This window comes from Columba livia, chromosome 1 (assembly GCF_036013475.1).
Source record: "Columba livia isolate bColLiv1 breed racing homer chromosome 1, bColLiv1.pat.W.v2, whole genome shotgun sequence".
Classification (NCBI taxonomy): domain Eukaryota; kingdom Metazoa; phylum Chordata; class Aves; order Columbiformes; family Columbidae; genus Columba; species Columba livia.
Genome location: NC_088602.1, coordinates 140224657 through 140251046, shown reverse-complemented (window position 1 = coordinate 140251046; position 26390 = coordinate 140224657). Strand labels below are relative to the sequence as shown.

Sequence of the window (26390 nt, the reverse complement as noted above, 5' to 3'; positions counted from 1 at the left end):
TAAGTTAGTATCTAATAATACAGGACAGATTCTGCTGGAACTTCAGGCAGGCACAATGGGAAATACTCGCAGGACCAAACCTTCGCAGCCTCCTCCTACATTCAGTGGGCAGGCACAGGTTTTTCTAAAATTAGATTCAGATCGGCTCCTGCTCTAGACAGTTCTGTGTACAAGTGTTTGTCTTTCTCAGCTGGCTACAGATGAACATTAGCCTGTGTATACTAATTTTATAGTATCTTTAACTAGACATTAGTATAGCCAGACTGTAAGTAGAAGATCAAATTTATCATTCTCTACCCTACTGGTAACGTCCAAATGGGTGATCAGCTTTGGTTGTGATGTTTGCTCATCAGTGAGGTTACTTGGTGCCAGAATGTTCAGGTGTGCTGTTTTGGTTTCTACAAACCCTACTGACAGTTTTGTATGCAAACGTTTTCCTCAAAGTCAACATGAGACTTCTTTTAAGAAGCGGAGCAATTAGCACGCTATTGAAATGAATGGTACGCCTTCACTTGCCCTCAGTAGTTTTGAAGTAAGTCCTCACGATCCACTAGAGCACAAATTATGGTGCACAGAAGTTGAACAATTCCAGATCCTTAGAAATCTTACAAATCAGAAAAGAATGTAGAAGCCAACGATTACATGCATTGAGTAGTAATTCTATTAAAATCAGTTATAGAATTTTTGTTCACCTTTGTCTACTTTTTATTACATCATAGGCCCTGTAACATGATTCTATTTAATAAATAATTTTACATATTGACTGAACACACTGTCTTTATCTAACTGTTTGCAAATATTTGAGGAAAAAGAGCAGCTGTGGAGAAAAAAAAAAAAAAAAGGAAAAAAAAAGGCAACAGAACTTGAAACCATACAAATACATTAGCTTAAATAATTCCATGTCACATACTGTAGCCCGACTAGCAGCCCAGACCTGCACAGGAGCTTCCTTAGTCTTGTGTGGCTCCATGCAAAAGTCAAGGAAATCCCTCCATAGAAATGATCACTCCCATACCACGTTTCAGAAAAGGTTTACAATAGTATAAAAAATGGGACGTGCTTAATGGTAGCTGCTTTAACCTACTGAATGGGTGTGCAGAGATCTGACTAGCAGTAAAGACAAGGAGCTAAGGCTGGGTATACATCAAAGGCATTCTGCACCTTCGCACCTGTTCTGTACGTATATGTTAGGCATTTCATAGCCTTACTGCTGTAAAATGCCTTGAATGTCAAGCAGATGCTTCAAAACAGAATACATTAGGAAAAAGTTCTCCATCGAAACAACACCTCATTTTTCTTGGATGTGGGATCAGGTCTTCTGCTTCTGCAAACTGCAGTACCTACACTGACAAAATTTTTACTTTTCCATCGCATTTATTTCTGAGTTTTGCTTACATAATACTCTGAATACTAAAAAGCCATAAAAGCTAGTATTCCAGAGAATGACAAAAACACTCAGAATCTCTCAAAGCTTCCACAAAAAAGAGAAGTTAAACCAGGGCTAATCGCCGGCTGCTCTGTGTGTTCTAAATAAATATTTGAGGAGATACATTAAAAAAAAAAAAACAAAACAACTCCAAAAAGAACGCAGAACCGTTCAGTGTATTACGAGCTATTTGTCTTGTAGGACTTAAATATTTATCTTCCGTGTTTTCCTAGCATAATCTTTCCGTCTACTTACTTGCCAGCCGAGGTGGTGTGTTCACCCGGATGGGCCTCCTGCCCAGGCCTAAGATGGCTGCCAGGCGCGACACGGGAGCAGCAGCAGCAGGAGGGGGAAATCACGCCAGGCTGCGTTTCTGAGCTCCCTGTGGCAGAAATGACGATTACCACGTCCTAATGCCCAGAAATCGGGGTGAAGCCGACGTCCAGGGGAGATGAAACCTGTGTGCATATGGCAAATCCACCCAGGGCAAGTGAGGTACGTCTTACAAGAAAACAATTGCTACAGGTACTCTTGATATCTTATCACATGTAAAAGCAAAAATGAAAGGGCTGGATTATCTGGGAGATGAGTGTCTGCACTAAGAGGAGATGAAGCTGTGACAAATTAGAGATTGTTTCTTGTTAAGAGAAGAGCTAAGAAAATGTGTCAGCTTTACTTCCTCTTGTCAGAGATAGCAATAGAACGGGTATATAAAACCCGTCTTACAATAAGCATTTCCTAAACATTCACAATTTATCTCTACATTGTAATGCAAATTCACAAAAAAAATATTAATCACACCCTCTCGCAAATATTCGCTAATTTTAGGATCCTGATCTTCACTTTTTTTCGGAAGAGTTGAACTCATGTAACTCAGCTGGCATCACCTGGATTTGCTTAACATCTCTGAACAAAATATCAGACACTTAAATTGAGCACCTGTATTCTTCATTTGATATGTGATATCCAACTCTTCCAAATCATGCCTTTCTCACTTCTCCTCGAGCCCTGTGAAAATAAAAGCAACTGGGCACAATCACTGATGCAGAGAGCAGTCAGGATCATAGTCTTCCAGTCTCCCTAGCTAAATACTTGGCCATCCCAAAAGCCATTGAATAATGTTTTTAAGCATTTTTTTGATAGAAAAAAACTCCACTACAAAGAGAATCTTAAATAAGCTATCTGACTTATAAGTCAACCAGATTTGACGTTTTTAATAAATGCAATTCATAGAGTATCACACCTAACCTATGTGACAGCATTGTGCGGTAGCACTGATAGGAAATGTTCCTTATTCCAGTTCCTATGTAAGCTAGGAAAATGGCACCAACCAGTATCACAAGATCGTGAAAACAATATCAATCTGACATCTTAAAAACCGCTATCCCCAATCTCAACCCACAAATTCCTTTTGGGAAAACTGAATTTTCCCTCTGAAATGGACATTGCTTTCTTTTTTAAAAGACATACAATAAACCTGTATGTGCAAGTACTAACTTAATGAAGCACCAAGAGGGAATGTCTGTTAGGGTATGTTCTAAGCCTCAACAAGAAATCAAAATTCATTCTATAGAAACGCAGCTGCACCAATAATTCTAGTTGGTAGAAAAATGTCTTTTGCCCTTTGCTCCATAAGGCTTTCATTTTGTATTTTATCCCTCAGTGAGACGAAGCAGCTGACAAGGAGTGAGGAAATTAGTAGTCTGGGACCCAGGATTAGACCAAGGGTCTGAATAGCCTGGCGTTACATGGATTTAGCCTAAAATTCTGTATTTATATCGATGCACACTTAAATTTACCATCACCTCAAACAGGATAAAGTTACTGGAGTGCTAATGAAGAATAAGCTTTCTATTATGCAGACATGCAAAATCCATCCTTTACAAACTGTTCCGTTTGTCATGATCACTTTAGACCTGTAGCATTTGAAATCATGGATAGCATTGAAAAGCTGTCATAAAATCACCAATCCACATAGGATTGTTTGCCTTAAAATATTATTCAAAGCTTAAAATACATTTCCATTTCAGAATTATGTTCTGGGGTCTGAACTGCAATTTGGCTCAAGCCACTGGGTTTGCTTCAACCTGACAGTCAAGCAGCAGAACCCTGGAAGTTGACATACATTAACACAGGGAAAATGCCTGTACAGGCCTTGCAAACCAGAACTGCAGTGGGCTGTTTATTTCTGGTGGCTTTTGTTTATTTATGGTTTTGTTTTTGTTTGTTTGCTTGTTTTGGTTTTTTTTGGTAGGGGGGAGGACGTGAGGCCATAGACCTGACCAAAAAAGCCCATTTGCAAAAGGAGGTGTTTCCATTGACCCTGTCAGACATTTCCAGGCGCCTGTTGGGACACAGAGCAGCTGACAGTGAGAGGTCTCCCCAGCCAAGGGACACCCTGCAGCACAGGCCTCCACCAACCACAACTGGGATGGCCTGCCTGCCTCTGGGGGTGCAGGGTCTTCCCAATTCACGTCCCCTTCCCCCACCCTCCTTCTGGAGCCTGCGCCGGCCTCTGCTTTAACTCCCAGGGACCTCTGCCAACTTGCTGCTTACGATGCTGCTAGTTATTGAGATGAGATTCCTTTTTCCTTTTAGTTATTGTTCTTCTTTGGTTACCAGCAGATGATTTCTGTGCAGTGACAGCTTTGTTACCACCCTTTGATATTGTCTCAAGTTGTGTTATGATTAAAAAAAAAAATTATACACATATGCTTTTGTCACGATTACTTTGCCCTGATCAGTTATTTTCTATTTGGAGTACTCCACGCTGCGGGCACAACAAAGACACCAAAAAGAAGGCTTATGCATACACCCAGTGCACAGCTAATGAGATTACCAGCCTCATTAGCAAGCCAGTGTGAAGCCCAGTCTAAGACCCATGCCAGGTTTACATCACACGAACCTTAAAAAAGCAAGGGGGGAACCACTGAAAATTGTTGTGGCCATTTGCACCAAGAGTGCGAAGGCTTTTAGAGTGCATGGCGCTTGCTGTCACAATGAGCACTCACGAATTACGGGTGAGGAGCTGCCAGTTTCGGCTCCCTCTGCACCACCTTCTGTTTTCTAAGGTGGCTGAGGCTCTCCATAGACCTCCTGTAGTGTTAAGTCTCTTTACCTGAGACTAAAGCTTTCACTGGTTAAACATTCATTAATAGACTTAATGCAGGGCTTCAGGTAGTAGAGAATGAGCAGGTCTGTGCCAGAGCTCAGCAGTGTATTAGACGCTTTGTGTCCATTATTCATGATGCTGTTGCTACAGGCCCTAATTCTACATAAATGAAAGTCACAAGAGAACTGTTAGGAAGAGCAACTCGGAAGAGCACAGGCAAAGAGCACCTTGTTGGATGGTATTAAAGACGTATTACATTTTCTGATTTTGAAGCCTCTTGGGAGTAGAAATATGCAACACGTTTTCTCTGAGGAGTGAAAAGCTGAAACCTAAAATCTTGAAGGCAGTCTTTAAAATAAAAATTTCTTCATGTCCTCTGCACAACTTCATTCCAATTCCCCACATACGAAAAATACATAACCTCTCACCTCCAATTCACGTGCCTTACAGTTCCTTTTAGCTCCTGCTTGAAAACTACTAAAATCTTATCTTAGCTATCACATAAGCTGCTGTCCTATGCCTGCTCTGGGATACTGGAAGAATTCAGAATTTAAAATCTGTTTGGCAAGGAGCGTATCATACCTTCTTTGAAGACAGAAACGTGCACACTAATAGTATAAACCCAGCAATACAGCAAGCAGACTTGGGGCAACTGAAATAATTAATTCCCCTCCCCTTAACATAAAAAATAGAGTAATATAAAACCACCTATTTTTCTATCTTGCAGCATTTATAGCAAACATACTGGACAGTATTTCAACATTTTCATGTAAGAGAAATGATTCTGAAATAAGCTTCAGGCATAGAATCCATGACATGTAAATTAAGATATACTTCATAAGATATATCTAAGTTGTGAAAGTAGGTCATGCATTTAAGGCATTTCTAGACTCTGTTTCTTGATGTAAATATTCTGAAAACATTCTTGTGTGTATAGAATAATATTTTAATTATTTATCAGATTTCATTCTCTAAGAGCAGTAAAGGAATGGGTATTTCTAAAAGTCCTCATAGGGTAATAAGTACTCCTTTGTAACCTTTTACAACTTTATGCAGTGTATAATCAGTCCCTAAGGGAACTGCATGTTTGAAGCACACCACAGAAAAGCTAATACAGGAGAAAAAGTTGATGTGTGAAGGTGACACACTGCACATGTAGCAATCCTGACTATACTATGAAATTTTCAAATGTTTCCTACCTTGCATTATTTTGGGACTCTTGGCATTTCCTCAAGACTGGTTCTGGGTGTTTGTTAACCTGGCTACGAGCAGGTTATTCCACAAGCAAAGTTCTAAAAAAAAGAGAGAGAAAGTAAGATAGACTGCATGTTTGTAATGAGAATTGAGTTTCCAGGCCAGAATGTCTATCAAGACAATCTAAAAAAACCCCAAATGAAGAAATTCAAATCGGCACTACTATCAATTTATCCACTAGGTGTCACAAAATAATCATACAACCAGATGAAAGCAATTATACGTAAAATGCATGAGTGTACTACATCAATGAAATGCTGCTTTGAAATGAAATCTGTTATAAGAGCAGATGCAGGAAAATGTCATGAATCTCATGAATATACATACTGTCAGGAGAGTATGGGAACCTGAGCCGTGATACACAAAAGCTGTTGCTAACCACGGTGTATGTCATGTAATGGATTCACATACAAGCATATAAATGTTCCATTAAAAAAAAAGTCTTCCTCAATCCTAAAAGCAGTATTACCAGTTCTCAGAATCACAAGTCTTATGTTTCTTGCTTTTTAATACTCCAGCTACAATATGTCAGATTCCCTACAAATATGTAAAAATCCCTCATGACTACAGGGAAGACACTGCAGAGAAAACAAGTTCTGAAGGCTTAGATGTATGAGGGAAAGAAACAAAAATACGTTATTAATACTACTATAAAATCACAACAAATGCCAAACACTGGAACTGGTAATAACAGGCTGATAGACACTCCCTAGATCCAGACTGTTCTTATGGAAGGGTATATTGTGAAAGTTAGGGTGGAAAAATACCACATCATTACGAAGCCATTATTCATAAGAAATTAACCGCTATACTGGAGGTATTTTTGTTCTTAAATATTCCTGGATCGTTCTAAATTCATAATTAAGTGTAGACCTGCACTCATCCAAAACACTGACCGCATTAAAGGATCAAGGCTGGGCTGTTAAAACAAGGGCTTTGGTTTCCAGAATGGTTCTTTAAACAGTAACTTTTCCTCAGAGTTGCATAAAATTTTTAAGGGCCAAGTAGACTCCAGTGTGAATTTATCATCTGTTCTCACATATAATTTACACGATTATAAATACTGTAGTCAATAGTACATGCAACATTATATAGTAGAATAGGCTGGTTAGATAAAAGAAGGAAACATACCCTTGGCATTTTTTTAATCGTATAAATGTAACAGTAACAGGGCTATATACACTCTGCTGACAAGTGCCATTTCATAAAGCCAGACTAAGCAATGTTAAAAACTCATCCCCTTCTTCAGAAATGCTGTGAATGAGCATTTGCCCTCATACTGCACTACATGTTAATACTGCATTTTATGTTTTATCACAGTTGGTTGTAAAAAGCAAGCATTTTCAGGGTGTAATTAAGCTCACATGATAGGGTTTGGACTTTCTACATAGCCTTTCTTTGTAAGATGTACTTTGTAAATGTCAGAACGGGCCAACAGTTTTCAAAGCTTTGAAATACTTTCTAACTTGGGGATTGTGAGAAGGATGCTTTTCTTCCCTCCAATTTCCCCTCCTTTTTTAGAGCACCAATTAAATACTTGTGCTTACAGGAACACAGATACGAAGCTGAGAGCGCAATACTGGCTTTTTCCTTCCAACACCAGTATAACTTTATCCATATATGCTAAAAGAATCTGGTGGTTGTGAAATACAATTTCAGAAAAACTGAAAAACGTTCTCTAAAGTTCTCTCCACATTAAAACTATTATTTGACTTTAAAGAATCTTCCTATGATCTCCATTTAAGCTGACAGCATTCAGAGCTTCATGAAGTCAATTAGAATTTTCTTATCCGAATTCAATGAAGCTGTGGTTTCACTTTAGGCAGAACCATACAGAAGAAATGCTGAGGTAACTATTCATTCCATAAATCCCTGACTCTTGATGCCAGAAGGTGAATTGATCAGATATACAATATTATTAATTGCACTCTGATTTTCGATAAGTTGTTCCTCTTTGATCTTCCAGTGGTCCAAATCTGCAATATTGTTCTTGTTTTAGTCCTTGTTATGATAGAGTCAAATAACCACAGAATAATTCAGGTTGGAAGGGAACTCTAGAAATATCTAGTCCAACCTCCTGCTCAAAGCACATCTAATTAGATCAGGTTGCTCAGGCACATATCCAGTTGAATTCTGGACACCTCCAAGGATGGAGAACCTATAGCCTCTCTGGGCACCTGTTTCCATGTTTGACCACTCTTTGGTAAAAAAATTTTCCTTGTATCTGACTGGTCTTTTTCATGTTCCAACTTGTAGCTGTTTGCCCTCATTCTATTGCTGTGTGCCTCCAAGAGTCACAGAATCACAGAACGGTTGGGGTTGGAAGGAACCTCTGGAGCTCACCTAGTCCAACCCAACTGCTAAAGCAGGTTCACCCAGAGCAGATCACACAGGAATGTGTCCAGGTGGGTTTTGAATGTCTCCAGAGAAAGAGACTCCACAGGCTCTGTGGGCAGCCTGTTCCAGGGCTCTGGCACCCTCAGAGTAAAGAATTTTTTCCTCATATTCAGATGGAACCTCCTGTGCTTCAGTCTGTGCCTGTTGCCCCTCATCCTATTGTTGAGCACCACTGAGTTGGGCTCCATCTTCTCCTTACCCTGCAATCAGGCTGTTGCAGACAGCAATAAGGTCTCCCCTTTTCCTTTTTTTTTTTTCCTCAGCCTGGACAGACCCAGCTCTCTCAGCTTCTCCTTGGTTACCGTGTCCTCCAGCCCTGGCCAGATTGGTGGCCTTCCACTGGGCTCAAGCCGGTACGGTGGTATCCTTCATGTATTAGGACACCCACGACTGGACACAGTACTCTGAAAGCAGTCTCCCAAGCACTAGAAAGAAGGGAGGATCACTTCTCTAGAGCTGCTGGCTGTAGTTCTGCTAAAGCAGCCCTGGATGCAGCCGGCTCTTTGCTGGAAGGGCACGCGTCTGGCTGACGTCAACTTGTGCACCAGGACGTCCAGATCCTTTTCTACAGAGCTGCTTCCTACACAGTTGGCCTCCAGCCTGTTTCATTATTATCTCACTGATGGCAGTATATATACCATTTCTCAAATTACCAATATTAAAAACTCTTTTCTTCTTCTTTTCTTTTCTTTTCTTTTCTTTTCTTTTCTTTTCTTTTCTTTTCTTTTCTTTTCTTTTCTTTTCTTTTCTTTTCTTTTCTTTTCTTTTCTTTTCTTTTCTTTTCTTTTCTTTTCTTTTTTTTCTTTTCTTTTCTTTTAATTTGAAAGCTTATCTATCCTAGGCCTCACTTGGTTTTTGAAGTGCCATGAGTAAAATAGCTTAGGAACGTGAATATACAGCAAATGTGCTTCCCATTAGCTCTTAATGCCATAAATCTAAAATCCTTGATATTACTGCAAGAGCAGTGCTTCTACTCAAACCTTGAAGAAGCTTTAGACAAGACAGTAAGTCTCAACAGCAGCATACAAGGCACTTACTTTTGCGTAAGACAGGCTTGTAAATGCATGTGGTTCAGAGGTCCTGGCCTTCTGCATCAGTATTTCACTTAAAATGGAATAATTTTAAATTACATTAAGAACTATAATCATATTCTACTATCATTTACTTTTTCATATTCTCTGCCACTAGAAATAAGCTTGAAGAAAGACATTCAGCCCTAAATGCCCTATTCTGGGAAAGTTTAGATTTAGATGAGAACATTTATGGTCATAACTACATTATTTTTTTTAAGCTTAATTCAATATGAATAACTGGTTCAACTTGGTTTCTGCTTATTAGTGGGTAGTTGGAAGGAACTGGTTAATCATTGTTTGCCATCTGCTTTGGAGAATCAGTACTATACAGAACCTTTTCTGCAGTCAGTGTAAAACCACAACACACAAAGAGAGCTAAAGGAAAATCCTGTTTTCAGCTATGTTTTTTTTTTTCCAGTGCACGCTAAAATGGTAAATATTTTGTGGTTAACCCCCTCTCGCTCTTTGACAGCACTTTCCCCTGGACAGTGGTCTCTGTGGTGCATACCACATCATTTAGCAGTCCCTATAAAGGTACAGCAGTAGTGCTGTGGAGAAGCATTAGCGGTCTGCTCAGTAACAACTTGCTCATGGAGAGCCAACCTACCAAACCACAAGGTCACCTTTCACAAGGAGGTCAGAAGGCTGCAGGCCACATACAAGATGCCACTTGTGGACTTTACTGTAATTTACAAAACACAAACCCAGAGAAATAGTAGCAACATCACTTGTTTCAGCTTCCTCCCCGCCCCCCTTCTTTCTTCACATCTGAACAGTAAACTGCTCCTGTGGACTCCCCTTCAGATTTCCCAGCCAAAAATGAAGGCAGCCCCTTTCAGATATTTACAGTTCTCTGAGACAGGCTCTGAATTCACTAAACATCTCCAGGCTGTTTTATTACAGAATCACAGAATGTCAGGGATTGGAAGGGACCTCGAAAGATCATCTAGTCCAATCTCCCTGGCGGAGCAGGAACATCTAGATGAGGCTGCACAGGAATGTATCCAGGTGGGTTTTGAATGTCTCCAGAGAAGGAGACACAACCCCCCTGGGCAGCCTGTTCCAGTGCTCTGGCACCCTCACTGAGAAGAAGTTTCTTCTCAAATTTAAGTGGAACCTCTTGTGTTCCAGTTTGCACCCATTACCCCTTGTCCTACCACTGGCTGTCACCGAGAAGAGCCTGGCTCCATCCTCGTGACATTCACCCTTTATATATTTGTAAACATTAATAAGGTCACCCCTCAGTCTCTTCTTCTCCAAGCTAAAGAGACCCAGCTCCCTCAGCCTTTCCTCATACAGGAGATGCTCCACTCCCTTAATCATCTTTGTTGCCCTACGCTGGACCCTCTCCAGCAGTTCCCTGTCCTTCTGGAACTGAGGGGCCCAGAACTGGACACAATATTCCAGATGTGGTCTCACCAGGGCAGAGTAGAGGGGAAGAAGAACTACTCTGGATCTACTAACCACACACCTTCTAATACACCCCAGGATGCCATTGGCCTTCCTGGCCACAAGGGCACAGTGCCAACTCTAAAGTCCTTCTAAACACACAGGCCTTTTAGGCCATATTGAGTCAAAAAAAGCATTTGCCTCCTCACAGCAAAAAGCGAAAATGAAATAATAAAATTGGTGGGCTATCCATGCTAATTTCTGGCTCATCTTCCCCATCTGGTGGGACTGACAAGAGCTGTGTCATAATTAGAGAAGGATGGAAGTTTCCATTTTTACACTGGTTTTGGAACCCAAAATCTTTGTCAAAAAAGGCTTTGCTTCAAAATGAGGAAAAATGTATGTGAATGATGTAAAAACGTTTCACTTTAACATGGAAAGACTAATGGGAAAAGGTATTTCAGAAACTGAGGTTTTATTAAAATATACATTGCTAACAAGGGGCAAAAATATCAGAAGGAATGCTGAGCAGAAGAAAATCAATACTGCTAGGCTCACTCTCCTACCAAAGATCTAGCACTGGGGGCCATAATTCAGGTTATTAAAGTCTGTTTTCAAGATTGATTAAAGTTCATTTTAGTAACATCAGTAGGGAACTCTGGCTCCAATGATCTTAATAGTGAGAGCACTAAAGACTGCAGTCTTTCAGCATAAAATGGAAGTGTGCTCCTCTAGGCCTTCTTGCAAATACAGAACTCAGTGTATTTCATCATTAGGAACGCCTGTCTGTGAAAAACATTTTTTCTTTAAAAAAAACTCATAAAAAGAACACTGAGAAATGTTCCTTCTGACTTCTTCTTGCTCAGGCCATAAACTTTAATCATCCTCCTTTTCTTTGCAGATCTCCTGGGAAATATAACAACTGGAGAGACCGACTCTTGCAAATTTCTGAGACCTACCAACGGTTTGCAATTTGAGACAAATGGTACCAACAGAGGTCTTAAAAGGAGATCATCCAGTAAGTCTTCAGAGGCTTCAGGGTTCAGGACCCAGCATTGTCTTATGTGCACTATGGGAGTTCCTGAGAGTACTGTTGAGGAGTTCCCCTCTATTGCAGCTTGTAGCAAGAGAAAGAAAGATTTAATGAGAACAGTTCACAGAAGAGCTGCATTGTCTTCCAAAAACTCATCAAAGTAAGTCTTTGGAACAAAGAGAGTAAGCTGGGAGGCAGGAAGGTGCTTTGGGTATGCAGAAATTGGAGAGAGATGGATTCATTTCACAACTGTACCAGACATTTCCTTCACGATCTTGGGTGAATACTTGGGTTGGGTTTTCAGAAAAGTAAGTTCAGTTCTCCTGGCTTCTTCAGACTCCAAAATAACTAGCCAGACTTTCAAAGGCAAACTGCAATGCAGCTGTTGGTCTCCCTGAAAACGTTACAAGATAAACTGACCCGTGCTGAATGCTTTTAAATATCCGGCCTCAGCTGTTGTGGCTATACATCTTAAAGTATTCACATCTGTGCTTCACTTCCACACCTGTAAAATATTATGTTCCTACCTCATGAGCTGAGAAGAACAAATTTGTAATGTCCATGAACCAGCTTTGAGAATCTCCAGTGAAAAGATCACATCAGTATGCAGACTGATACAGGGAATCTGTTTCCTGGAGACCCAGCTCCTACTTCTGGCTTTGACAAGAAGGGAACTGTGATTCTACAAACCCCAAACTCAGAATCACATGATGGCAGGGTAGGTTGCTCTGAACTCTGCTTTCAGTCCCGTCATGGGAATGAGGAAGGCACTTTTCACTCCTTTCCTGTCCCTCTAATGTGTCTGTGTTGAGCTCAACTGTTCACTGTGTAAATTATTATTATACAGTGTCCTATTATAAAGCAGAGATATTTAGATCAAGATCTATCTTCCCTTCCTAAACTCAGCATTGTTCTTTGACAGCAACAGGATACTTAACCAAACAAATCAGATCCTGGTTGTGAGAGATTAAGACTATGTCAATACAGACATCTTAATCTGTCTTCAAACTCCTAAAGGTGTCTTAAAACACCCTGCATCTACCACGCAGGTCTTTAGCTTGCTTAAAATTTAACATTTGGACTTGGACATGTTACGATTAAAGGATCTGCTCTCAAGACCAAACTCCTGACATTCCACATCACCCTTGTGGCATTACCTTAGAAGGAACACAGTGTTTCTTGAACTTATTCTTCCAGAACAACTTGGAAACACTTTAATTCACTGTGCATCAGGGTGAGATTGGTAGAGATAACAACCTGAAATACCTGCTAAAGTTCTCTCTTTCATCCCTCAGCTGGGTCCAGTAGAAGCTTCAACTTGAAGGCCTTGCCAGCAGGAACTTCACACCAATTGACTCCACATTCTGCAGCCATTTCTTCTAAGAAATTGTTATATTTGTTAAGTTTGATCTAGAAGACCCATCAGGAAGATGTATCAGTAGTTTCCTGTAGACACGTAAGAGTAGAGGGAAAGCAGATTATTAAAGCTAGAATATCGCCCCTAAGCTGGGCAGGAATCAGGCACGATATAACATGGGGTGCGGGTAAGTATTTTCAGTCTTTATCTATGCCAAGACACAGCTATATAGGGCTATACTCCTGTAGACATAACTCAAGACAGCCATAAGAAGTCTATAACCTGATATGTTCCTATGGATATATCCACATGAATGTCTTTGGTTGAGGATCATGTATTTTTTATATACATTTTCCATAAAAATCAACAGCCTGCCTCTAGCATTCAACTCATTAGCCACACTACCTCCATCACCACATCAACATTTTATTTGAAGTATCAGCGACAGCATCCCATCAAAACTTAATAGCCACTTTCTACAACTGAAGCATATTAACTCTTGGTTTCACCTATGTTTCACCTAGTTTATCCTTCTTTTAAATTTGTAATGATATTAAAAATAAAATACCTTTCCACAGCATGACTCAGAAATGCAAAATATTCCTTTCTTCAACTCACAGTAAAGGAAATAGATACAAGCAAAGGCAAAAGAATTCTCTGTTCCAGCCTATAGCTTTATACTGAATCTCGAGTGTCAAACGAACAGGGCTTTTAAGGAAAATGTCAACAACTGTAACAGTTACATAAGATATAGCTAGAAAAATATTTTGCAAGGAAAAATGACAGTTTCTGTCACTTGAGAAGATGACTTATACTTCAGTTTTAGAATGCAAGCAGCCGACATGTGACCTGACATTTACCAAAGGAAATCAAAGAGACGTTCAGCAAGATTACAAATGGAAAGGAAAAGCATTAATTGTCCTATACCAGCAGTTCCTCTCTGTACTACAGAAAGATCTGCACAGTCTTCCCTCTCAACGTAATGCAAAAAAATAGAAAAAGAGGTCACAATAACAGATCTCCCTTTTGGCATTTTGTGCTTACTTGCTCAATTTACGAAGGCCATCTGGTGCTGTTTATGCTGACCTTCTTGCATTGTGTCTCATGTTGTTCTTTATGGACAAGTGTGGTTCATGGTTCACATTGACTGTGTCTTTTAAGTTTCTTTGCATAAGAATTTGACAGTTAAAACTGTGCATAAAGAATGCATAGCTGTTGATGTACACATTCCACACATGACAGAACATAGTGAAAAGGATACCAAATTCAGGGATGTCCAAGGAGGAAAGATGGCAGGTCAGGTGAGATCTGGCTTTCATTGCTGGGTCTATTATATAGTTCCTGTACGACTTGAAATGATTACACAAGCCCTTCGGGGCTCAGTTTTATCACTTGTTAAATGGAGATCATAATTCCCTATCTCGCAGTGATACTGTGAGGCTTATTCATTAATGGGTTAAACTCAATGCTGGGCAGATGGTCAGTACAAATTTTATGCATCACTGAAGTAACATTTAACCTCAGAACTTAAGTGGCGTATAGCCCTGTGCCAGTCAGGGATGATCATTGATAGTGCCTGGAGGGATTTTCACATTACCGATAATATTTGAGAGAAACGAGTTGTTAGTAGTGCTGATTTAGCATTCCTCAAGTTACAAATCTGTGGGATGACAACAGTAAAAAAACATGTTCTTCAAATGCAGTGCAGAACAGGTACTAGGACACCTCCCTGTAATGGTTATAAATGACAAAAATTTTTTAAAAAAGGAGAAAATAGTAGAACTCCTGCACTGAGAGTACGATGATTTCAATGAATCCATGAAATTATGATTTTAAAGTTTCAGGAATGATCACTTATAGTGTCTGGAGGGATTTCAGTTTGGTGTTTGGAGAAGGGTTGTTTTTGCTGGTCTCTGCCAAAAAACAAATTCATTAACGTGACTGCCCTTTACCTGTAGAAATGCAGCTACAATTCAGCATAGTAAAGAGTTTAAAGGTGTATCTTAAAGATATTTATAAATACATAAATACTTTGCTTACTCTGGCAATCAAACTGAAGAAAAATGTTCTTGTCAAAACACCTTTTTCGAGGTTTCTGAGGACCATTTTAAAAATCTATTTCCAGAAGTAATCTACCATGGAGACCTAAGCACCAGCAAGAAATGAATCTCAGTGTGACTGCTAGGCATACCTTGTCATTTCCTCTGCATAGGTGACCCATCTTCACTTTCATCCGCTAACTTGGTTCCCCAGTAAGTCATTCTTTCTGTTCCAAAAAAAGAAAGAAGAAAAAATAATAAAAATTATGTTATCATCATGAGGGGGGGGAAAAAAAAGTGAGAAACAGACATACAGATATTAAATGCTTTTCTGCATTTTTCTGCATCTTATTAAAGGCTTTTCTGCAGGTGAAGAATGTGCTTCAGTAGAAGGCCAGTCTCACTTCAAACTTAGTTTGAAAGCCTTAATCAAGGGTAAGTGGGGCATGAATGGCACTTTGCAGAGGGATGACTTTACCCTCATAGAAGTAAGATGATTAAGATTTTTGAGACTACACAGTTTAGCTGCCACAAACCTTGAAAGCTTCAAGTAAAGAAGTCTCCTCTACTTTCACAGCTAAGCAATTTTAAAGAAAAGTTACCAGATAAATATATTTCAACCTTTACTCCTGATTATCGGCCTTGCTTTTAGTCCTTTAAAATTACTGTATCGATTCACAGTAGAAAGATTAACTGTGCTCTGACTAATCAACCAAGCATGGACATCAATACATCAGGTATAAATTATTCATAAAAAGTAGTATTCGGCAGTTTAGTCTCAGTAGCCAGTGATACTAACATTTTTTGATAATGCATTTGTGTCAGTAATACCTTTGCATATGCTTTGTAATCATAGTCAAATATAGAAATAATTGATTATGTATAAAAATATATACAGTACGGTGAAATAACAATTTTTGTTTTCTTGTATGGTAATAGTGATAGAACTACAGAGGAGGAAAAGCAATACTTTAGATCATTATTCCGGGTGATCCCAAAAAAGTGATGCTATGACTGTTCTCTGCCTATTTGTCAGACCGCATGCGAAATCTATTCACTTCTTATTGCTTCTAGCATTATTCAGCCTATTCCACTGCTGATTTTGAAGAAATGTGACTTTTCTCCACATCGTCCTTCAAATTTGTATATATGCAACAGCCCACCAAATCTCTTTAGAACACTGTTTTCCTCAAAAAAAAAAAAAGGAGACACCTTCTATTTTGGCATTTCTCATAATACGCAAGTGCTTCACAACTCCTGTTGAACGCTGCCCTCACAACCGCACAGCAGAAAAGTTATTGTCTTCATCTATGGAATAGGAAGATAGACACAAAGAGGATATAGCTCACTTCCTTCCCCCACCTGTTTCAGTATTGCTCTTTCATGCCACAGTATACCTTTATACTTCTCCCACATTTTTCCTTTGGTAAGATTTTTCTCTCGTTTGTTGTGGCTTCCATAGTTCACCTAAGTCCTAGAACAGTCTGGCTTATTTTTCTGAAAGCCGCTGTCTTAGCACTGCTTTATTTTGCTTTAGTGGTCAGAGACCAGCTCCTCTTCTGCTACTCCTTTAGTGACACAATACTTCACTCTCTATTTGACTTACTCTGAAATGTGTCAGTACATCTGTGTACCATTCACAACAGCTGAAAGAATTTATTTGAAATTGTCACTCAGTTTATTAGTAAAGAAGAAAAATGCATGTGTATATTTTTCCTTAAAATAGAATACAGGTACTGTACAAAAATGTACACAAAAATAATCTTTAGCCTGTCAGACATGTGGCCAATGGAAACCCACAGGCAGAAAAAAGTCCAGACACAAGATGGGACAGAACTGCTACAGATAAAGAAACTCTTCAAAACTTGACTGCCTTAAAGCTGTGTAAAGAAGATGTGTTGATACATATCGAGATTTTATAGACATGGTTTTCAGACTATTCCATTATTACACTAGGCTACAATCCTACATATGTTTAGACATGAAGAACTTTACTCAGTCATGTCAGTGTTTTCATGACTGGGTCTTAAATTCCTTCTCCAGAGAGTCAGTAAGAAATTTCTCCCTCTTAGATTTATCACAGAAGAGCAGGAGTTGCCAGAAGAAACATGAGAATGTACAACAAGGAAAAGCATATTAAACTTGCATCCGTTTTCTGAAATGCACTATGCCTGTGCTTCAAGGGTTTCAAGGCCCTACTTCAATATGGAATTCAAACTAAAGATGTGTTTGTGTATTGCTCTGAATCAGGACATTACCGAACATTAGATCTGTTATTCCCCAAGCAACAAATATGACATTCTTCAGCAAGAACTGTATTTTAACATTGTGAGTAAAAGCAAAAAGAGAAGGCACACAGGAGGAGTGTGTTAACTACAGTATTTGAGACAGCAAAGTGATACAGCCTGAAAGTCAAAGAACTAACAATAATTCATCTCTAGAATTGAGAGTAAAATTGTCCTTTGTACTTAGTATCTACACATGGAGATAGTTAAGCACATCTACATCTAGCTTTAGCCAAAGTCACAGAGACGGTGGTTCCTCACAAATCCAACACACCAAAAAAGGGTGCTAAAGATAACCTGGAGGATTAATGGCTGACAGTGGGAATCAATGTACCTGTTTCCGCTTAATCTAAGTACGTATTTTTGAAGGCCAGTGGCATAAGCCACTCTTTTACCACGGCAGATTTCAGTACAGCAGGATTGCTGTTTTAACTCATTATTTTCGAAATACGATTCTTACACATACTGACGGTAGTGCAATGCAAAGTGTCAAATGTTGTATAGCTGACATGTGAAGTCCACTAAAATGGAAAAGCCACAGTTCACTGTATAGCAATGCAAAATGTTTACTTCATGGAAGAAAAAAAGAGGAGAAATTATCCTTCTTAACCGATTAAAGCCTCTCAAAACAACATGACTGATTGGAACCCCATTGCTGTGGTTTTGTTTTGCTTTGGTTTTTTTTGACCACTTGAAATAGCATGCAAGTATTTTTTTTGAGGACTTGCCACCAAGAGCAGTAAGTTTGAACATACGTTACCTCTTAGCTGTCTTCTAGAAGTGGAACTCCATTGTCCCACTTCTACAGGAATTATTTCCTCCACGCAGCAAAACATTAGTGAACTGTAATTTACACTGAGCCTTAACTAGACTATTGTGTTAATTTTCACAACTTTTACTGGCTCTCCTTCTGTCCTCCTCCTGTACTGGTCAGACTGCTGACTACTCTTTCTTAAGGAGTTTTAACGTTCTTCCTCTTCAATATTCAAAGATCTATGTGTATGCCACCTGATTAATGGATTGAAAATATTTGCGTTTCTTGACTGGAAAACCCAAGATCTGAAACTAGCGGCAAATTCCTGTGAAGAATTCAAAGCACTTGCTCTGAGCAGTTCTCTTTAGGGAACTGTTTCCTTTCAGAAACATACAATACTAACACAGCTTATAGCAACAAGGTTTCAATGGTCTAATATACATCTATCAGAGGAATAATCTAATATACATATATCACACAAAACTTTCAAAGAGTCACTTCCTTGTTGATTGTCTTCCCATAGGAAAAGACTCACTCCAGCTACTACTAAGAATACGAAAAATCCAGAACTTACCCAACTAATAGCACTCATGTAAAAGAATCAAATGCTCACTTCTGTTTCACATGGGCTAAAGCATTTGTTCACTGAGACATGCTGCTAAAAAGCAACTTAACCACAACTGGCAGTACAGGCCTATGCTGCCCATTTCAGAGATATCACCTCTACCATCATGACCAGACTAGAGTTTTAGCCCTTTAAAATGGTTGACTAATACATGCTATCTTGAAATAGGAATCTGATTTAATAAAAACTTATTTGGGCTCTAAATTACGCTTGAACAATCTAGTGTCATCAGTGTTTGCCTGTTGGGTTTGATGCTTTTATTTTTCACCTTTATGGGACTTCATTCAACTTTCAAGAAAAGAAGTCAGAATCTCCTAAATGTATCTTAGAAAACTGTAACTCATTTCCGCTCCACCTGTTCGAGATAATCTTGGTAGGAGTAAGAGAACATAAGAAAAGCATAAAATAGCATCTGTGCTCAAATGCAGTTACATGAATGACACTTCAGTGGTGAACTCCACTAAAATGCAACGGACAAGGCTGAAGTACAATCTCCATGAAGTGTCACCACTAATCCCATTTTAGTGAAGTGTTGGCTATGAATATTTTTTTTGAATAATTTCATATTTGAAAAGACATCCTCGGTGCAGTAAGTACAGCTATTTCCTATGCCCGTAGGATCCACAGCCTGACTGTGCGACTTTACTTCTATGCAAAATGCATTTTTTTGGTGACATGATGCCACATTAACCAACAATAGAAAATCGCTTCTACAATCAAAGTCCTCAAAACAACTGCAAAGACTCAAAGAATAGGGTTTATGCTGAAGTAAGATGGAAACAATCAAGGTAAATCAAAACTGAAGATAAATGCTGAATACATTTATAATAAAATACAATAGAAAAATGCTAATACAATTAGATCGCTTGCAAATGGCCAGAATACATGGACTTAACCACAGACTTGGCTGCTGTTTGACAAGATGTACTGTGCAGGCCCATATGCTAAAATATGTTATTGTGAATCCAATCATACAAATTGCAGGTTTTAGAATAAGAATGCTCTGGCCTATGGCAACTATAGTCCAGGGTGATTTTCCACATGTAATGTGACTAACTTGAATGGCCACAGCACTTCCGCCTGTTTATTCCATACACATACCACTTATATTTTTTCCATAACTACAGTCTACTAATCAGTGATGGAAACAAGACAGCAGGCCAGACAGACCCTTGGTCTGGTCCAGGCTGGTCATTCTCAGGTTTTAACTGAGGACACTGTATTTCTCAAAGTCTTGTTTTAATATATGTGCATATTGAAATTGCCATGTACTTCTCAGGCTATAATAATTCACAGTTATATGCAGCAACACAGTATGAGCAGGAAGAACATCACTGCAGATGGACAAGTCCTGAAACTGAAGTATAACTAATTCAGATCCTCCCGTGTCTCTCTGATCCACTGTAGAGCACTTCACAGTGAAACTGCTGGCTACTGTAAGCCATCAATACATAGTGCTGGGACTCCACTTCCCTGGGCAGCCTGTTCCAGTGCCTGACAACCCTTTCTGGGAAGAATTTTTTTGTAATATACAATCTGAGCCTTCTCTGATGCAACTTGAGTCCATTTCCTCCTGTCCTATCACTTGCTACTTGGGAGAAGAGACCAACACCCTCCATGCTACAACCTCCTTTCAGGTAGCTGTAGACAGTGATAAGGTCTCCCCTCAGCCTCCTTTTCTCCAGGCTGAACAGCCCCAGTTCCCTCAGCCGCTCCTCATCAGACTTGTGCTCCAGGCCCCTCACCAGCTTTCTCACCGTCCTCTGCACTTCCTCTATTACCTCAATGCCTTTCCTACCCCCGGAGGTTATTAAAAGGTGTGTAGATGAGGTTCTTAGGGACATGGTTAAGCGTTAGAGTTTGGTTATGATTGGACTCAATGATCCTGAGGGTCTTTTCCAACCCAAATGATTCTATGATTTGTACCTTCCCAAAAATTTCCATGGAAAAAGCTTTGGCAACAAAAAGAAAACACAGACATTATCAGCTGTGCATTTGTGAAAACAATTATGAAAACTGTGAATGCAGCAGCAGATGTGCCTGCTTACAGAGATTTCTACCAGAAGGGTGTCCTCCAGGACTGACCCACGAGCAGCCGAGAGTGCGTTGCCGGCGTCTGGGCGAGAGCCTCAGAACATCACTGCTTTGCAGCGCCTTTGGACCTGCTTAGGGGAACAATACACTTTCCTTGAGAGCCATGTGAAGCAAACTTACTGCTCTTTTATGCAAAATATGGCAAGGGCCTAGAAGGAATACTGACACGGGATTCCCAGTGCGTTGGTCAAGAAAGCCAGGCTAGGTAGCCAGAAAGTACAGGGCTCAGTAGGTTATGCTAAAGTTTTGTTCCTGTGCTGAATCAGCAGTTGTATCTGATACTGTTTTGATCCTTTATTTCATCTTTAACAAAGAAGATATGTAACCTTTGAGGTAAACCCATGTTCTGCAATGTGCTGAACAAATATTTCATAAAAGGGGAAAAGTCTATCTCAGAGTCATTTTGCTGTCAAATGGTTTATCAGAATTTAGAGCCCACACAGGTAAAAGCCCTAAGGAAGTGCTGAATCTTCCAAAGAATTCAACTCTAAGAGGAGTTAAACTCTACACAAACAGGACGGTTGGGGTTTGGGAGGAAGCTGAGGAGCAGAGTTTTGCCACTCAGAGATTTCCCACACATATAGCAATGCAATTCTCTGCATCAATACCTGAAAAAGAAGCAGGCACTAAAGACATGCAGACTTAATGAGGCTACTAATGAGTTTACTTCTGTATCACAAAGTCTGGATGAGGCAATGAACCTTTCAAAATATCTAACTTGAAAAACAGCGCTTGGCGAAGTCCACTGACATCTGCCAGAACTTTATTTAGCCTTCTGCATTCCCTGGAGGTGCCGCGTTCGAGTTGCTCTGCAGCACCGCGCTAGAGCAACTGCAGACAGAAGGGAATGTAGACAGACACGCAAAGTGTTTAAAATAGGAAACACAGGCTCTGCGCTGGGGGCTACTCTAACAGGTGTATATATACTGGGAGCTGATATTAATGAGGCTTCTGTTACACATGTACGAGGCTGCCGGCAGCCTTTTCAGAAGTAGATGGGTATTTTGGTTAAAGTCAGACAGAGTAACCTCGTAGTAACCTCTAGTCTGGCTCACAGCCACTAGGGAGGACTCTGAGGGACTGTCCCTTGGTGCTGCATTGATTAGATTTCTTCCCATAATACATCCAGTGTTTTTGCTCAGCAAACCTTACTGACAATTGAATCAAGAATAAAGAGTGAGAGGGGAAATAAAAGCTGATCTCCATGTGAAAATGGGCCATAAAATTATCAAGGTTCTCAACATCAAGTAATTCTGCCTGCTCTACTGTGGCCAGAAAATCAGTGCCTGTGAAACACATAAGCAAGTAGGAAGAAAAAAATAAAATAAATAAATAAAAATTTCCAGAATTAATCCGAAGTTGAATATTTAAACACACAGTACCTAAGAAGTCTAAAAGCTTAACCTTCCCTACTCATGTTTAAATATTTCCTTGTCCATATATTATACACACATCATTTGTGGATACTAGTTATATTGGCAAATGCACATTTTCCACAGCCATTTTATGGTGCTGTGAAAATGTTAATATACAAGTTTCCTAATTTCCAAGTCTTTCAGCAGCAACAGTGCACAGAAAATACTTTTACGAAAACAAACAAAAAAGCCACACACTCTTAAATAAAATGTGGATGATAAACTGTGACATAACAAGTCTACAGTGGAGTAATTTTTCTTCTAGGAACATTAGCATCAATGTATTGGGCTGCTATGATCCTCCCACCACCGAGAACACATTCTTGTCTAGTTGCTGGATACTGAAAATGCAGCGTTGTCAGCTCGACTGTGTGGCTGATCTGTTTCAGGGAAGGCAGCCGGAGCCTGTCCAGCAGGAGATGTTTCGAATGCCCAACACTTTGATTAAAATAGTAAATAAACTTTCACAGAAAATTTTCACGTGAATGAGAATTTGCAAGTGCCAAGATTGTGCACAAAAGTCTCTCAGATCTCTCAGACTTGCTGAATTCTTGAATGACATTTCAGTCTTCTGCCTTTAGCAGGGTTCTAATCTGCCTCCTCTAAAGACAGCGGATATTGTCTATACAACAGGTTGGGCTGGTAGAAAACCAGGAAGCTGCAAAGTTTGGTGTTGGATTAGCAATGTTTTTTGCTAGAACGCTCCTTAGTTGTTAAAAAAGGAATAAAACCCCAAATCACCGTCATTGGCAAGACAATGGTAACATTGAACATTCCAAACAAACAGCCCATTCATTTACAAAACGAACAGCACTTTCTATCACTAATGAATCATCTAAGCTCTGAATAACAATTATAACACTCACCTACTTAGTAATTCATGTACGAAAAACTACGATCTTTCTAACATAAACATAACCTACTACGAAGTATTAAAGTAGAAATGATAGATAGGATTGTCATGACTTCAACTATCCACACTGCATGATAAATGATGAAGTAAGTAACCTAAGTATTTTACAACATCTACAGTAAGATGGGAACATAATACACAGGATTGCTTTAATAAGGCATATAAGAATACACAAATAATTCATTTATATCTTCTCAAAGTGCTCAGTTATCGAAAAATGGTCAATATAGATAGAAAGACCGGTATAACGTGTAACGTAATTTTTAAAGGTTTATAGCTGTCTCTAGATACCAGAACAGATCTTAAGTGCATCTACTCATGCTACACGTAAACATAACTGGGACCTGACAAACTAGAAGCAAAAAACCTTTTTGCTACATGAAATGATGTGTCTAATATCAAAGGGAAATGATGGTAATGACCTTTAAATACTGGCATTTGATTGAGGTGTTCTCTGGGAGATCTTTTTTTAAAATGAATGATGCTGGTAAAGCAATGTCAAGAAGCAATAATCAGATAAAAAGTACCCAAGTAAAAACTCATGACCACAAGAAGTCTTAACATAGGTGATGCTGAATGTCGGCAATCACACAATCAGCACATGGAACTGTGGGATGAATTCCAAAGCATATACTAGCATCACACCCTACTAAGAGACCTGTTAAAACTTCCATTTATGCCATAGGTATTTAGGTATGATGAACTAAAAACATATGTACTTATAAATGCATCTGACATGCAGATGTCCAATAACTTGCAAAAGCATGAGGAGCACCGACGTCACTAAAATCAAGCTGCTGTTGCAAACCTCCCAGAAAGGCAGTTTTGCACAGAAACAGACTGCAGAATTTTGCAGGGAACCCACAGAGTTTTTCATCCTCTCCACTGCCCCAGCATTTATGGAAACTCTAGGCCTTTCCCTTGCTTTGGGCAGAACAACAGTCAACAGCCTTTCTTAGAATTATTGGAAAGATGCAGATCTCCGCCAGGGGATCCAAAAAGAGAGTTATACATCTGTTCAGCTATGGGATACATTATTGGTGGTGTGGAGCACACAATGTCTGCTGGTTTAGAACTGAAGTATTCTGGCCAGCCTTGTCCTCAGAAGTTCATTAGATGCTCCCGTGTGCCATGAGGATAAGAGAAAGGACAGTGCGAGTCCCACTTTCCTTTCGGTTTGTCAACTCTGAATACAGTTTGTGACATTGTACTAATGAGATGGAGGCAGGTCATGGAAGGTACGTGTGGATAACACCCCCATGCACTTTAGCTACCACACAGAGAAGTCTTCCCTGCGTCTTGGGAGTGTCTGTCTATAAACCACACTCCTGAGGCTCACACACAGTAATCTGATGTGTGAGAGTTCAACTAAAAATAGACAGCAATAAAGTTCTGCCAAAAGAGGTGTCTGTTCTGGGTCGTTCCACCAGCAAATGAGCAAATGGTGTTTCCAAAAACTATGCGTGGAACCCCGTATGGCTGCTTTCCAGATGTCAGCAATGCAGATGCATCTCAAGGAAGCAGCGGAACATGCTTGATGTTTGTTAAAATGAAACATGCAATGGGAAGGGACCTAGCAGACCGGACAAACATAAAATATAAGCCTTCATTATTGCTACTTACAAAAAAATGCTTTGTGATACTGCCTAAGATATGGCTTATCCGAGTGGTAAACATTTTAAGGAAGTCTGGGCATGAACGTTCATGTTCTGCTTTTTGAGGCAGCTGTCCCTAGGAAGGACGTATTTATACATAAAATTCACAAAAATACGCTGTTAAACTCATGAATGTATAAGGCTAGGAAGTACAATCATAAGCTGCCTTGTAGTTTCAGGGGAGTTATTTTGAATTAATGGAAAAACACTTATTAAACCCCCAAGGAATCTAGATTTCAGAAACTGAGTAAAAAATGCTCTTCTGTGAGAGGAAAACAAACCTTCCTAGCTCCTAGTTACACCTTCAGAGAATTGACTGGAAATCCAGATGTCTTATTTCTGTAACCTATGATCTGAGCCCACATCATTTACACCACTGTCTCCCATTTCACCTCAGCTAAACTTGCTTTTCATTGAGTTATTTTTTGTTACATAAATACCTATTTGTGGAGGCTACCATTCAACTGAAATTGAAAATCCCTTTCAGAACATCCCCTTTTCTTTATTGTTGAGGCAACTAGAATGTTTGAAATTAATTCATGATTCACTTGAGATGATTTTCAGCATTTTTGATCCAATGCCACGGTCCTACCAGTCTGATGACTGAAAACATCACTGTTTCTTGGTGATCCTTTAAAAAAATGAAAGCCTCTGATCAATACAATGGGTGAGGGTCAGTCTCAGAAAATGAGTCACCCAAGAAAAACCCCACTCATGAGAAAATCCACATGGAAGTGAAAATATAGGTAATATACTTACAGATATATCCTCTCACTGTAGTTGGTTATTTGCTGGAACATGGTGCTGATACTTTTATATTCAAGTTATGTTAAAAATCCTCCCAGTTAACTCACCATTAGCATGACTGAGTCATGCAATTCACATTTTTATCACTAACAACAGTGATAGGTACATTTGCAGCATGTTGGAAGAACTTCAAAGTAATTTACAAGCACTAATGGTAAGGAAGCCTGAATCCTTATTTTGCAGGTGAAGAACACATGTACAAGACACTTCTGTGCTTTTGTGTGAATCACTGCAGCAGACGCAGAAACTGAACTTGAATTAACTACGACCTCTATCACATCTATACGAACAGCTTTTTGAAAGAGCACGGTAAACATAGGAAGCTGTCCTGAGAAGAAAACAGAAAGAAGCCATTTTCAGTGTAAACCTCTTAACAGAAAGTCTAGCATCTGTGTGGAACTCCCACCTCAAAAGCTAAAACGAAAACCCAACAAAATCCAAGAACAAACCAGCACACGCTGTATTTCTAGAGAGAACTTCAGTCAGGTGAGGTAACTTCTCAGTTCATGACAGCAATCCCTACCTGGCAATCAGTCTTGTTTCGAGGATTTACTTCCTGTTATGTAATTCTAGACTTTTCTTGCAGCTTTGAGATTTCACTTTACATGTATGGGTGAGAAAGAAAGGAAGAACAACTCCACAGAAGAAGTTTCAGATGCTTTATTTTTACTGCCGTACACACCGTTTTCTGAGGTGTTTGGCACTAAGGGTGCAATGTATTAAAATGATTGATTGATTGCATTTTAAAAATAGAAGCACTGT

The 26390-nt window shown here is 39.5% G+C and overlaps 1 protein-coding gene across 16 annotated transcripts in view; it reads right to left on the bottom strand.

The window, feature by feature from the left end:
- The window catches only part of LOC110364013 (uncharacterized), a 272131-nt gene that overhangs the window by 5671 nt on the left and 240070 nt on the right, over window positions 1-26390 (bottom strand). For 14 of the 16 annotated variants that reach the window (XR_010466785.1, XR_010466786.1, XR_010466787.1 and 11 more), the window contains 5 exons: window positions 15233-15307; window positions 12951-13130; window positions 5738-5830; window positions 2366-2434; window positions 1682-1884 (listed from right to left, as the gene is read on the bottom strand). The gene's annotated coding sequence lies outside the window, so the exon portion shown is untranslated. Of the gene's footprint in view, window positions 1-1681; window positions 5831-9226; window positions 13131-15232; window positions 15308-26390 lie in introns of all 16 variants that reach the window. The other 2 variants (XR_010466788.1, XM_065033583.1) reach the window with 2 other exon arrangements.